A 15,000-nucleotide genomic window follows, 5' to 3' on the forward strand; every position below is an offset into this window, starting at 1 on the left:
AAGACTGGAAAGTGTCTCGTTGTGTGAAACACTGACCGCAGGTCATTGACTTACTGGATCGTGGGTGAAATGGCTTTCAAGTCTTTTTGAGCATTTGCATTGTGTATATATATATATATATATATATATATATATTTATATATTCATATATTTATGTATATATATATGCACACTAGTGTAAGTGACCCGTCAAAAATGACGAATAAATATTCATACAGATATATACACATGCACTCCCTCTACCCGATGGACGTGGTGAGCTGAACTTGACCGAAAATAAATAAATAAATAAATATATATATATATATATATATATATGCGAATAGATTTTATACATATTTGCGCATATATTCATTCATCTATCCAAATATAGAGTAACATACAGAAAAATAACACATTATTATTATTATTATTACTATTATTATTATTATTATTATTATTACTAAAATGCTTTAATGTTATAAAGTGAGTATTTACAGAAATCGAAATCTAGAAAGAGAAGTTTCTAAATTTTTGTTTAGATTATTGTTGTTATTCATGATAGTGTTGTGATTTTTTCAACTGATGTTTTTATTGTGATTACGATTACCATTATCATATCATGTATGGTTGCATTTGGGATTAATAAAAAAAAAAAAAACATACAAAACACATCCATATAAGACATGATAATGATAATCTTAATCATAATAAAAACACCAACATCAGTTAAAACTATAACAACACTATCACGAATAACGACAATTATTTAAATAGAAAGAATTACAACTTTTGTAATAATTATATTAGTGAATAATAATAATAATATTAATAATAATAATAATAATAATAATAATAATAATGATATTAATAATAATAATAATCCATATCTAATAATATAAATCAAATTTGACAAACTTTTATTATGCTTATTATGAAAGAAAGACAATGGACGATTAAATAAGAAAAACAATCAAGATGTGATACTCCCCAATGGCCGTGAGAATGTTGCCATCTTGGGAGGTTGACAAAACACATTGCAACCCTGGGGACCTTGATTCCTTTCACCTTTAATTGCTCTTTTTTTATGGGACATTAATTGAATTGTGTAAATATACATAAATATAGTATATGTACACAAATATATACAAAGGTATGTAAATATATGTGTATCTATACACACACACATACACACATTATATATATATATATATATATATAGATAGATAGATAGATACATATATATATATATATATATACATTCAATTAATATTGTAACAGCTAAATCAATATGATACACATACAAATAAACACATTATATATATATATATATATATATAATGTGTGTGTGTGTGTTTGTGTGTGTGTTAGTGTTTGTATTTATATATAAATTAATACAGGAAAACTCAAAGCACCAAAACCAACAAATCAAAAACTAACATTCGAAAGGATATAAATGAAAACACAAAACCATTTGACAACAAACACAACGATTTCTCCTTACAGAACCAACATTGTTTATAACCGCCAAAACAAAATCACCTGCCAAACTCAACAACAATAGTGCCAACCAACATTAGAACGTGGCGCTGTCACCCCAAAAAGGGGTGGGAGAGGGGCGGGGGGGGGGGGTTGGCACACCCCTCGTCCCTGGTGTTAGCGGGGTTCATGGTGTATCTAGTTAACCTGCGAAGTGCCCGCTGGCACCTGTTGCGTACTTTTAAAAGGTGAAGGCGTTCCTCCATGCTATGAGTAACAGGAATTTAAGCGTGGTTGCTATGCGCCTGTGAGATCTGAATGACGTGCCTCGCTCAATGATTGACAGGTTATTCAGCTAAGGTTACAACTTCCAAGGTCATGGGTGCCGAAAATTAGGATGCTAATACATGTGTGTATGTATGTATATATATATATATATATGTGTGTGTATATATATATATATATATGTGTGTATATATATATATATATATGTGTGTGTGTGTGTGTGTGGGGGGGGGGCGGTAGGTGCGTGTGTTGCATCCAAATGAAATGTAAATTAAAATATTCGAATATTCACACACTGTGTCTGTGAGAGAGAGAGAGAGAGAGAGAGAGAGAGAGCTTTATAATGGAAGAAGGAGAGTGCCGAACCGTGACTCCCAATGTCAACATGATACCTGTATGTCCCCAAACAGGAGCAACGAACCATAAATGAAGAACTGCGATTTTGGGGCTGATATCGTATAATTCGGTCATTTCCCTCATCACTCACTCATTCACTCGCCTGACAGAAGTCGGAGGGAAAGCTGCAGACTATGCAAAAATAGCTAAATAACAGTGTTATGATGGCAACCGCAAAAACTTCTCACAATTTATGCTATTAGATATGTGGATGACATTTTCATCATCGAGAGTGAAGCATTTGATGCACCAAAGCTTTCATATTATTATTATTATTATCATTATTATTATTATTATTATTATTATTATTATTATTATTAGTAGTAGTAGTAGTAGTAGTAGTAGTAGTAGTAGTAGTAGTAGTAGTAGTAGTAGTATCACTATTATTACTAGCTAAGCTGCAAAACCTAGTAGGAAACGTAAGATGCTATAAGCCAAAAGGGCTCCAACAAGGAAAAAAAATTCCCCAGTGAGAAAAGAAAATCAGGAAATAAATATACTACAAGTGTAATAAACATTCAAAATAAAATATTTTTAGAACAGTAACATTAAACTAGATCTTTCATATACAAACTGTGAAAACTTCAAAAAACAAGAGGAAGAGAAATAAGATATGTTATTGTGCCTGTGTGTAGGCCTATCCTTAAGCAAGAGAACTGTACCCATGACAGTGAATGACCATGGTACAGAGACTATAACACTACACAAGACTAGACAACAATGGTTTAATTTTGAAGTGTTCTCCTAGAACTTCTTTCTACCCTTACCATGAAGAAAGTGCCCACTGAGCAATCGCAGCACATTAATTAAACCTTTGAGCGAAGAAGAATTTTTAAAAAATTTTCATTGTTGTCAAGTGTATGAGGACAGAGGGGAATGTGGAAAGAATAGCCAGACTATTCGGTGTATGTGTAGGCAAAGGGAAAAGGAACCGTAACCAGAGAGAAGGATCCAATGAAGTACTGTCTGGCCAGTTAAAGGACCTAATAACTCTCCAGCGGTAGTATATTCAATCCTATAACTTACATTTAGCAAAGAGACAATCCCTCCTTTTCATGAGATCTTTTTAAATAAAACCTTATCAGTATGTCACATATGACTGCGCAAAAGCTACAAATCAGGGTCACTATCTTAAAGCAAAGAGAGAAAGCCCTGATTCATACTAAAGATCTGCCATTGATGCCGATATTAGAATAACCTTCTCTAAAAGTAGAACATGGAAAGCTGTCAACAAAGAACCGGAACGTATCAGACAGATGTTGACAAATCATAACCTAGCGACATGACGAAAAAGAAACGGATGAGTACCACAGACAAGACTGTAGCAATTCAGTAAAGCAATTGACAAGGTACGGCCTACAAAGGTAGCATCATTACCAAGAGAAGGGACAAGGAATTAGCTTCTCAAATGAGAAATGCAAATCTCCTGATATAAGGTACATTAAGCAAAGCAAAAGAATATAGCCCTGAATACGTCCCTTTTTTGTCGAACACTACTATGGGGCCATATACAAACATTTTGTGGAATTGCAAACAAAAATCTACCTTTTAGGAACCTAATCATACACAGAAATTATTTACCAGGACATACTATATGTTGCTTGTGAAAGCTGAAGCGGTAAACATCACACTGTGATTGCCTACTCTGAATGCCCGGGTAACTTCAGATTATGTCTCCATTACAGCCGCAAAGTATCATATTGCAAACCAGAGTAGTACAATCCATTCAATGAAGCTTCTTGGATTGTTTACCCACATCTGCTTGGAGGATTACATCCCATGGTTAATTTTCAATATAACGTTTGGAGTCTCGTTATTTAATCTTTAATCTTTACCTGATACAGCCTCAAATGGCAGTTTTTTACCGTGTAACTAGTAAATTCTTGAAGAAGGCCATGGGTAAATGAAAAAAAAAAAACATGCAGGCAATGAATATGTAACATCATACTTCAACTTTGCAATACTTAAACTTTTCAACTTTGGTAACGTGTTCATCACTACTCAACCAAATACGCACACATATCATCATCAGCAGCAGCCGTTACTAGTCCACTGAAGAACAAAGGCCTCAGACATGTCCCGAAACTTGCGTGTGTTTATGGTCTTTCTATGAACAGTCCACACCCGCAAACATTCTTAGTTTGGCAATCCATCGTCTCTTCTTTCTTCCCCTGCTTCTTTAGCAATCTGTAAGGACCCATTCTGTTATTCTAAATGTCCATCTATTATCAGTCATTCTCATTTCATGTCCTGCTCATATCAATTTCTTTTTCTTACATGTTGTTAAAATATCCGCAACTTTAGTTTGCTCTCGTATCCATGATGCTCTTTTCCTGTCTACTAGTGTTATTCCTATCATTATTCTTTCCATACCTCTTTGAGTTGTACCTAGATTATGTTCTAAGGCTTCATCAAGGCTCCAAGTTTCTGATGCATAGGCTAAAACTGGTAGCACCATCTCGTTAAATACTTTCATTTTTAGATAAAGAGGCATTTTACATTACATAATCTCATTTTGTTAACCAAAAGCTCTCCATCCAATGCTTGTCCTTTTAATTTCGGTCTCATGTCCTGGGAAACACACACATATATGTAAATATATAAGCGTGTATACATATAGATATAGATAGCTAAATAGATATATAGATAGATAGATAGGTATAGTGAAACTACCCTAACCATGCGGGGTCCAATCGGGTCACAGAAGGTGAGAGCTTCTTTCATTTAACCCCGCTTTTGATATGGCTTAATAGTGACAAGTGAATCGTAAAAGGTTTAGAAAGTCGAAAAGATAAGAGGTCGTTTTGGCTGTCGACAACGTTTATTACTATATGTTTAAATCAATCTTAAAATAGAATGAAGATTACTATATTTAAATGCAAATCATCAAATCTAATCTTTGGCATCAGGGGATTTTTATAAGGGAATCCAACATGCAGCTTTAAAATCATTTAAATTTGAAAGGTTGCTCATGAATAACAAATGCTAGGGACAATGACAGTGGCCTAAACAGTAACAAATTATGATCAGCGCCTAAGCCCCTTCTCCATAAAAGCTAGGACCAGGGAGCTCCAGACAATGGCTGCTGATGACCCAGCAGGTAGACTTTACAAGAATGATGAGGTGGTAGACACTACAAGTAACTATCGAAATTGAGCAGACCGCCTGGCAGGGACCTTTCCAATAGGCACTACTACAACCATAACTTAATTTAGAAAACCGGCGTTTGCATGAAAAGCTTAAGTTTTTAGTTCTTAGCGAGACGACGTGTATGAAATTCAAGTTCAAGTCGTTTGTTGTATGTGAACTTTCAAGATATTCCCCCCTCCAAAAAAAAAAAAAAAATTAGATACACACATATATACATATACATATATATATCGCACACACACACGCACACACACACACACACACACACACATATATATATATATACACTAAGACAGACTCAGCCAGAAGTAACCCAGCAGTAAAGATTTAAGAGAGCACTTAAAGAAACCTGAAGGTCATCTCTTTGCTCAGCGTAAAAATATGATGCTCAAACCTGTCTACCACAGGATTTTAATGAAAGCATAATCTAAACACAAACTGACAAATAATGGCCCAGGAGTCGTTCCGGTTTCCTTTGAAATTTGAGAAGAGGAAGACGAAAACACATCACAGATGGATGAAGGTTTATGAACTCGTCCAACAAAAAGATCTTGTCTCGTCAGCCAAAAGATAACGTCCTGATAACATTTTCAGAGATGTTTTTATTAGAGATTTGGCTTCGGCAGTATATTTTGATTCGCTTAGTATTGGAGACAGAGATGGGTGGAAATGGGTTAAATAAGGTTAAGATATTTGAGAGAGAGAGAGAGAGAGAGAGAGAGAGAGAGAGAGAGAGAATTACAAGGATTTTGGATGTCTCAAAGACTTTTTAGTCCATTCGGGGAGACTCCATTTGCCCTTGGGTAGAGCGATTTGGTTTGATTGTTTAGAGAGTTTTTATGATCTTGTCTAACTTATTCTTGAACTCGTTTACCGTGTTACTGTAAATTTACTACATCCGCTGGAAGTCTATTCCAAGTATTTGCTATTTTGTAGGGGAAGAAATTGCCACATTGAGAGGTGTTGTATCTTTTCAATTCCTGTTTGTACCCGTTACCTCTGGACTGATTTGTGCTGAGCGTGAATAGATTGTTGTAATTTACATTTATTATTCCTTTAAGGATTTTGAATGCCTCTATTAACTGTCCCCTTAGTCGTCGAGTTTGTCGATCAAATAAGTTCAAACATTCCATCCTCCGTCTATATACAAATTGCCTTGGTGTTGGGACTAGTTTGGTGGCCATAACTTGTACTTCTTCCAGTCTATCTATATCCTTCTCAATACTTAAAGCTAAGAATTGGACTCCGTATTCTAGATGGGGTCTTACTAGTGATGTGTACAGCTGTAGTAAATTGCCTGTTTCTGTATTTGAATTGTCTCTTTATGTAGCCTAATAGTTTTTGTGTTTTCTTTGCAGCTTTTATGCTGTTTGGTGAACTTCAAATCCTTGCTAATAATAATGGCGAGATCTTCTTGGTCCACACTTTCTATTTCATTACCCAGCAGTGAGTAATCTGCTTGTTGAAAAGCAGTTGAAAGGCATTTGCCTTTTTCCGAACCATTCACTTAACTCGATTATATCCTCTCTTAAGGCTTCTACGTCTTTTGAGTTCGCAGCATTTATGACCATTTTAGTATCGTCGGCAAATTTGGCTATTCTACTAGTTAATCCTTTTGTCTAAAACCATGTTGACTCTATCAGAAGATTGTTTTTCTCTATATGTTCTAATATTGAATCTACTATAATTGATTCAAAATTTTACAAAGCACTGAAGTTAGACACAGGTCTGTAGTTGCCAGGTTCTTCTTTTGGCCCTTTCTTGTAGACTGAAGGAACATAACTTAGTTTCTATCCGTGTGGTGCCTTTCTTTCGCTGGCTGTTTTTCGAAACATTTTGTAAAAGGGTCGGGTTATCTCTGCTTCTAGTTCTATAATCTCTCTTAGATGAATATCATTTTAACCTGGAGCCTTAGACTTACTGAGTCCCTTTATTTTCTTTTTGGCATCTTCCACTGTAAAGGGGATTGATTCGGTTAAGTGGTTGTGGTCCTTCATATTTGATAGCTGATTTGGGGAGGGCCGTTGATTCTTCCCTAGTGAATGCGGTTGTGAAATATGCATTCATCCGAGAGAGAGAGAGAGAGAGAGAGAGAGAGAGAGAGAGAGAGAGACGTACATACCAATAAAAAATTGATAAAAAGTATTTTTCAAAAATTTTACATCGTCTCGTAAGAGTGAAAGTGCAATGAAAATCATAGAAAACAATTCTTGCTACTAATACTTTTCAAAAGACTTTATTATAATATCCTAAATATTAATTTAATAAAAGACGTTATTGATTTCAAAATACTGAAAAGCTATATCATGATAACACTTTGAAAATATATCATTAATAATATTCTAAAAATCATAAGAAGTTGGAAGTCAGTTTACAAACGCTGAATAATGATGATAATAATAATAATAATAATAATAATAATAATAATAATAATAATAATAATAATAACGATAATAATAACATTTTCCATGGGGATATCAACAACTATCTTCAGAAGCAACTGGCTAACACTTTATCCAAACAACTTTTAAAGTGCACAATAGCAATAATATTAACAGTGAACCATAATCGACTAAATTACATTAGAATCACTATTAATTTAATCCTCGGAATGATTAAATTACTAAAGAGGGAGAGGAATACAAGACAAACTTTCCACAACCAAAAGAACTCGGCGAAGAGAACCACCCAGTCACACCAGAAGTGAGTCACAGTTCAATTTGCATAAGGCGGTCGGATCGTATTTCTCACATCGAGAGGGATGGACACTCCACATCATGATATATTTCAGTGCAATGGTGCTTGTCGCTGACAGAAATGTCACACGTCACGGACGATACGTGGCAAGGAAACTGATTGTATTAAATATATGGAAGTAATTTAGTAATTAGTTAGGTAATGAGAATATAAATACGGAAAATATTCCATCAAATTGAATAGGATAATTGTCACTAAAACTGTCTCATAAAAATATCAATACTTGGGAACAAAAGTCTCTCTCTCTCTCTCTCTCTCTCTCTCTCTCTCTCTCTCTCTCTCTCTCTCTAATGGGCTATACAAAAATTCTTTTTGGTGAATAATCTCACTTAATGTTTAGGTCCTCTCCCCTCTATATCATCATATTGGCCCTACCTCGACATTCACACAAGTTCTATGTACAAAACAGTAGTCAACCTTACTGCGTATTTCCAAATATATTTAAAAATTCACGTATTTCCCCTAAGAAAAGTTTCCTTTAAGCAAGTTCGAAAAGATTGACCAGATATTTGTTTCTGCAACAATTGGCCAAATACATGGTCCCTGACACCAAAATACGGTAGGTAATGTTGCTCGATCTTCCATCTTGCATTCAGTTCCAAAGTTCGAGAAAACATCACTTTATTCAATAATTATCGCCTCCCCCATTTCCACGTAAATTTAAATAAACAGGTAAACATCTCAAATGAAATATACTAAAAATTAGCTCAAATACATTTTTTTTTTACAAAGTTCTATGTCATATACACAAATAGGATATACAAAACTATGTAAAAAAAAAAAACATTAGATAATCTCTCTCTCTCTCTCTCTCTCTCTCTCTCTCTCTCTCTCTCTCTCTCCAAAGGAAGATAATCCTTCACTTTCATCCCATGATTTCAAAAGAATAAAAAAAAAACGTGTTCAAATACACTCTAAATAAGTACTCGATTTACCAGGAGAGAGAGAGAGAGAGAGAGAGAGAGAGAGAGAGAGAGATCTGGCCAATGAAACTCGTACCTAAGAATGTTAACAAGGTAAAATCGAAATATTTCCTCGACAACGCAGAGATAAGGTCCGCCTTTATTTAGACAAGCAATGCTTCATTAATCTAATCCGACAAGGGCAGGATTCCTCGACATAGGTCTTGAGGAATCGTGTGAAGGTTATCTTCAAGCGAAAATGTTAAAATAAATAATAAAATTTCGAATATTCGAAGCTCGTAAGATTATCTCTGCTTCTAAACTATATACAGTATATACTGACACAAAAACACTTACACACACAAACACACACACACACACACACACACACACTCATATATATATATATATATATATGATAAATTTTGCACATCTTCCTTCGTGGCCAAGTGGCTTAGTCACTGTGTATACAAGCTTGCCGACCAGGGTTCGGTTCCCGGCCGGAGCCAAGCTCTTGTCTTTGTGTGATTTCGCCTGGGGCTCTGATCCCGAGGTCGTTAAGAGAATCCAGACATTAATGTATCAAAAATATATATGGCTTATTTGATATATATACATACATACATACATATACCAAAGGCACTTCCCCCAATTTTGGGGGGTAGCCGACAACAACAAGAAACAAAACAAAAAGGGGACCTCTACTCTCTACGTTCCTCCAGCCTAACCAGGGACTCAGCCGAGTTCAGCTGGTACTGCTAGGGTGCCACAGCCCAACCTCCCACATTTCCACCACAGATGAAGCTTCATACTGCTGAGTCCCCTACTGCTGCTACCTCCGCGGTCATCTAAGGCACCGGAGGAACAGCAGGGCCTACCGGAACTGCGTCACAATCGCTCGCCATTCATTCCTATTTCTAGCACGCTCTCTTGCCTCTCTCACATCTATCCTCCTATCACCCAGAGCTTTCTTCACACCATCCATCCACCCAAACCTTGGCCTTCCTCTTGTACTTCTCCCATCAACTCTTGCATTCATCACCTTCTTTAGCAGACAGCCATTTTCCATTCTCTCAACATGGCCAAACCACCTCAACACATTCATATCCACTCTAGCCGCTAACTCATTTCTTACACCCGTTCTCACCCTCACCACTTCGTTCCTAACCCTATCTACTCGAGATACACCAGCCATACTCCTCAGACACTTCATCTCAAACACATTCAATTTCTGTCTCTCCATCACTTTCATTCCCCACAACTCCGATCCATACATCACAGTTGGTGTAATCACTTTCTCATATAGAACTCTCTTTACATTCATGCCCAATCCTCTATTTTCTACTACTCCCTTAACTGCCCCCAACACTTTGCAACCTTCATTCACTCTCTGACGTACATCTGCTTCCACTCCACCATTTGCTGCAACAACAGACCCCAAGTACTTAAACTGATCCACCTCCTCAAGTAACTCTCCATTCAACATGACATTCAACCTTGCACCACCTTCCCTTCTCGTACATCTCATAACCTTACTCTTACCCACATTAACTCTCAACTTTCTTCTCTCACACACCCTTCCAAATTCTGTCACTAGTCGGTCAAGCTTCTCTTCTGTGTCTGCTACCAGTACAGTATCATCCGCAAACAACAACTGATTTACCTCCCATTCATGATCATTCTCGCCTACCAGTTTTAATCCTCGTGTGTGTGTGTATATATATATATATTTTATATATATATATGTGTATATATATATATATATATATATATATATATATATATATATATATATATATATATATATATACATATATATATATATATATATATATATATATATATATATATATATATATCATCATCATCATCATCTCTTACGCCTATTGATGCAAAGGGCCTCGGTTAGATTTCGCCAATTGTCTCTATCTTGAGCTTTTAATTGAATATTTCCCCATTCAACATCATCTACTTCGCGTTTCATAGCCCTTCATAGTTCATCTCTCTCTCTCTCTCTCTCTCTCTCTCTCTCTCTCTCTCTCTCTCTCTACATATATATATATATATATATATATGCCAGACTCACCTAATACTTAAATTTTTTGTAGCCAAAAAGATCTCCTACGCTCTTAAATACCTTATACATTTCTGGTACCGATTCTTCTGAAAGCCTTGAATTCAAACGGGGAAACAAGGGTGAGTGAAGGGAAAATTCCGATCACTTGCCACTAACATCACCACAGTATAAAAAATTTATTTATATGTTTACTTTAAGGTAAAGAGTTCCGAGTTGAATATCGATATGATAGCCAACATATCCTATACTTTTAATTTCCTGTTTACTAAATTGATACGTCATCTAGATCTTTTAATCTATAATATATTATTATTATTATTATCATTATTTTTATTATCATTATTATTATCATCACTATTATTATCATCACTATTATTATTATTATTATTATTATTACTAGCTAAACTACAACCCTAGTTGGAAAAGCAAGATGCTATAAGCCCAAGGTCTCCAACAGGGAGAAATAGCCCAGTGAGGAAAGGAAATAAGGAACTAAATATATAAGAAGTAATGGACAATTAAAATAAAATATTTTCAAAAAATTACCAACATTAAAACATATTTCATATATAAATTATAAAAAGACTTACGTCAGCCTGTTCAACACAAAAACATTTGCTGCAAGTTTGAACTTCTGAAGTTCTACTGATTTAACTACCTGATTAGGAATATCATTCCACAACTTGGTCAAAGCTGGAATACACACACACACACACACACACACACACACACACACACACACACACACATATATATATATATATATATATATATATATATATATATATATATATATATATATATATATATATATATATATGTGTGTGTGTGTGTGTGTATGTGTGTGTGTGTGTGTGTGTGTATTTTGACTTCCCGTTCAACTTGATCTAACTACATACGGTACATAAATTATCTCTTATATCATAAAGAGCTATCGGAATTTCTTTGAATGTGAATGCATCATGTCCGGGCGCGAACGTCTCCTCTGTAAATTGATCTGACATCTAGAAGCACCATCACGAAGCAACATGACACGGGGATTCCTTAGCACTTTAATAACTAGAGGATTCTTCCTTTACCTGTTACACCTGTCTATCTATCTATCTATCTATCTATCTATCTACTTAAGTCATAACTCATGTTAAGATCAATAGACACAATAAATTGAACCCTAAGATGGGGTCAAACTCTGGCCTCTCACTGGTGAGCTGATACCAAGATTCTGCGAAACTTATTACCTCCGATAACGAAGTTGTGGGGAGGTTATATTTACGACCCTATTTGTCCGTACGTCTGTTTGTTTGTGAACAACTACCTGGCCACAATTTTACTCATAGAGTAGTGAAACTTTCTGGGATTAATTGTCAAGTTGAGGCGTGGAAGTCATGGACTTTTGAAAGTCACATACCTCAAATACGCCTACGGTCTATTTGATTCTGGGAAAGGCAAGCTCTCAGAGTACTTTTCTAGTTGTTACTAAAAGTAAATTCACCTGGTCAGCTCCTGAATGGGTGACCATCAAAAAGGCCAAAAACTACTGGTATAATCGACACTGTAAGTTTTTATCTATGGAACGGCATGATTAGCAACACCACTACCTTATAACAAGAAGCCAAAAGACTTTTCAGTGATCCAATACGAAGTTTAAGAATAATTCTATTAACATTTCTCCTTTTAATGTACAACAAAATGAAAAGCCCCGAACTCTGACAAGGACAAAAGATAGATTTGCCTGTTATTGAGGTAAAAGATATGTCCAACAACATTAAGTTGTAATATAAACCGTTCCTCAGTCCAATTCTATGTGAAATAAATTCCCAAAGGAGTTGATACATACTTACTTTCTAATAGTTTTGGAAACGGTGATCACTGGGCGGTATTCATAAAGAAAAGGATATGCTTATACTTGCAAAATATGAAGGAAATCCTTCTACTTGTATTCATAAACATTTCAAGCAAAGGCTTCTACTTTTCGAGCAAAAGCATATCCTTATAATAACATAAAAGTAAATGGTTATACATAAAGAAGACCCTTAACTTCAAATAAAGAGCATATGCTTCGAAAAAGCTGAGTCTGGTCAGTAGCACACTGCAGTTCGAAGAGAAAGGTTGTTCTGTCCGATTCTCAGCACGATGGCAGATTTTGTGGATGTGAGGCATGTTAAACAATACATGCCCCGTTTACCCACACTTGATCGTGATTTCAAGATGTTATTCCGTTTTGAAGAACAAAATGTACAGTGGCTTGCGAGCAGATATCTTGTCCACACTTGGAATCTCGATGAAATATGAAGGTTGAGCCATAACTTGGTGATATGCATTTTACATTTGCTTTTGCATGTATAAACAGTTGGGAAAATACGAAGGCTGCTGTATTTAGGGATGTATGTATGTACAAACAGTATATATGTATGTATGTATATATATATATATATATATATATATATATATATATATATATATATATATATATATATATATATATATATATATATATGTGTGTGTGTGTGTACAGTACATGCAAATCTACTGTATTCATATAATAAATAAATATAGTTTATATATATATATATATATATATATATATATATATATATATATATATATATATATCGATTCGTACCAGAAATACTCTGAAATAAACTATTTCAATTCGGTTTGCTTTATACCCCAATTACCCTTCGCCCTTCGTCCAGGTATCTTAAAGTTTCCTTCAAACTGCAAAGTTGAGCGTTTAGCATCTTCAAAACTTTTCAACTCGAATCCATAAATCAAATCACGTAGTTTATTATTATTATTATTATTATTATTATTATTATTATTATTATTATTATTATTATTATTATTTTTATTATTATTATTATTATTATTATTTCATTACCATTATTATTAATGTTGTTGTTGTTGTTGTTATAAAACAAGAATGGAATTTTTCGCGAGTCCTAAAAGAATTCGGAAGAAAATCTCGGATTTCCCAATGGCTTCAGAAGAAATAGCCATAGACTTAGCATGGAATTCTGAATGCCTCCAGAACGGAATCTCAGAACGGTATCGGAACAAAACTTTCCCGGATTTCCAAATGGCTTCAGAAAAAATAGCCATAGACTTAGCATAGAATTCTGAATGCCTCCAGAACGGAATCTCAGAACGGTTTCGGAAGAAAACTTTCCCGAATTTCCAAAAGTCTTCAAAGGACATAGCCGTATACTTAACATGGATTTCTGAATGACTCCAGAGCTTCAAATGACTTCTGAAGACCTGATCATCATTATTTCAAACGTAGCCTGCAACACCTCACATGATCTGTATGTAGCTGGCGAAATCTAACCAAGGAATAGCGCGTCAATAGGAGTAAGAGGAAATGAATTGATGACTGGGAGAAGGATTTCACTTGACTCACAGAGATCGCGTTCTGGAGGAATAGGAAGCTGCAGGTAAGAATTATGTGTTACGTCTTCGGAACACCATGAACTACAGATGATTTTGGTTGCTGCCGAAGTTGCCGATCGTTCGTTTTATATCGTTCGTTTTATATGGCAGCTGAGCTTTGAAGATCATAATGTATGCGCCTTGAAGGATCCTTTGCTTGGGCTTTTGCGACGATGTCTTATTAAAGGAGACTCTTGGAAAAAGCACGAGGCTTTGTATCGGTGCATAAACCGATTGCGGGGAATGAGGATGGTGGCAGAATGGTTCAACTGAACGGTGAGTGACGTGTAGTTCTTCAACAGGATTGTCCCAAAATTCGCCATTGAAGTAAGAACATATCCAGAGGACATTGGTAAATATATCATGTTGCTCGTCATTTACTTTGGCATGATAGTGTATGCGGAGAAATCGATAGTATTCATATCTTTACTCATTGCCCAGATAGGTAAAGAATAAATGCCTTCGATTTCCCTGAGAAATCTGACGATGTGAGGACTCGCGGCACTGAAATCTCTTTTGAAATCTTGAAAGACACTGACGAACTAA

Source organism: Palaemon carinicauda, chromosome 30, assembly GCF_036898095.1.
Source record: "Palaemon carinicauda isolate YSFRI2023 chromosome 30, ASM3689809v2, whole genome shotgun sequence".
Taxonomy (NCBI): domain Eukaryota; kingdom Metazoa; phylum Arthropoda; class Malacostraca; order Decapoda; family Palaemonidae; genus Palaemon; species Palaemon carinicauda.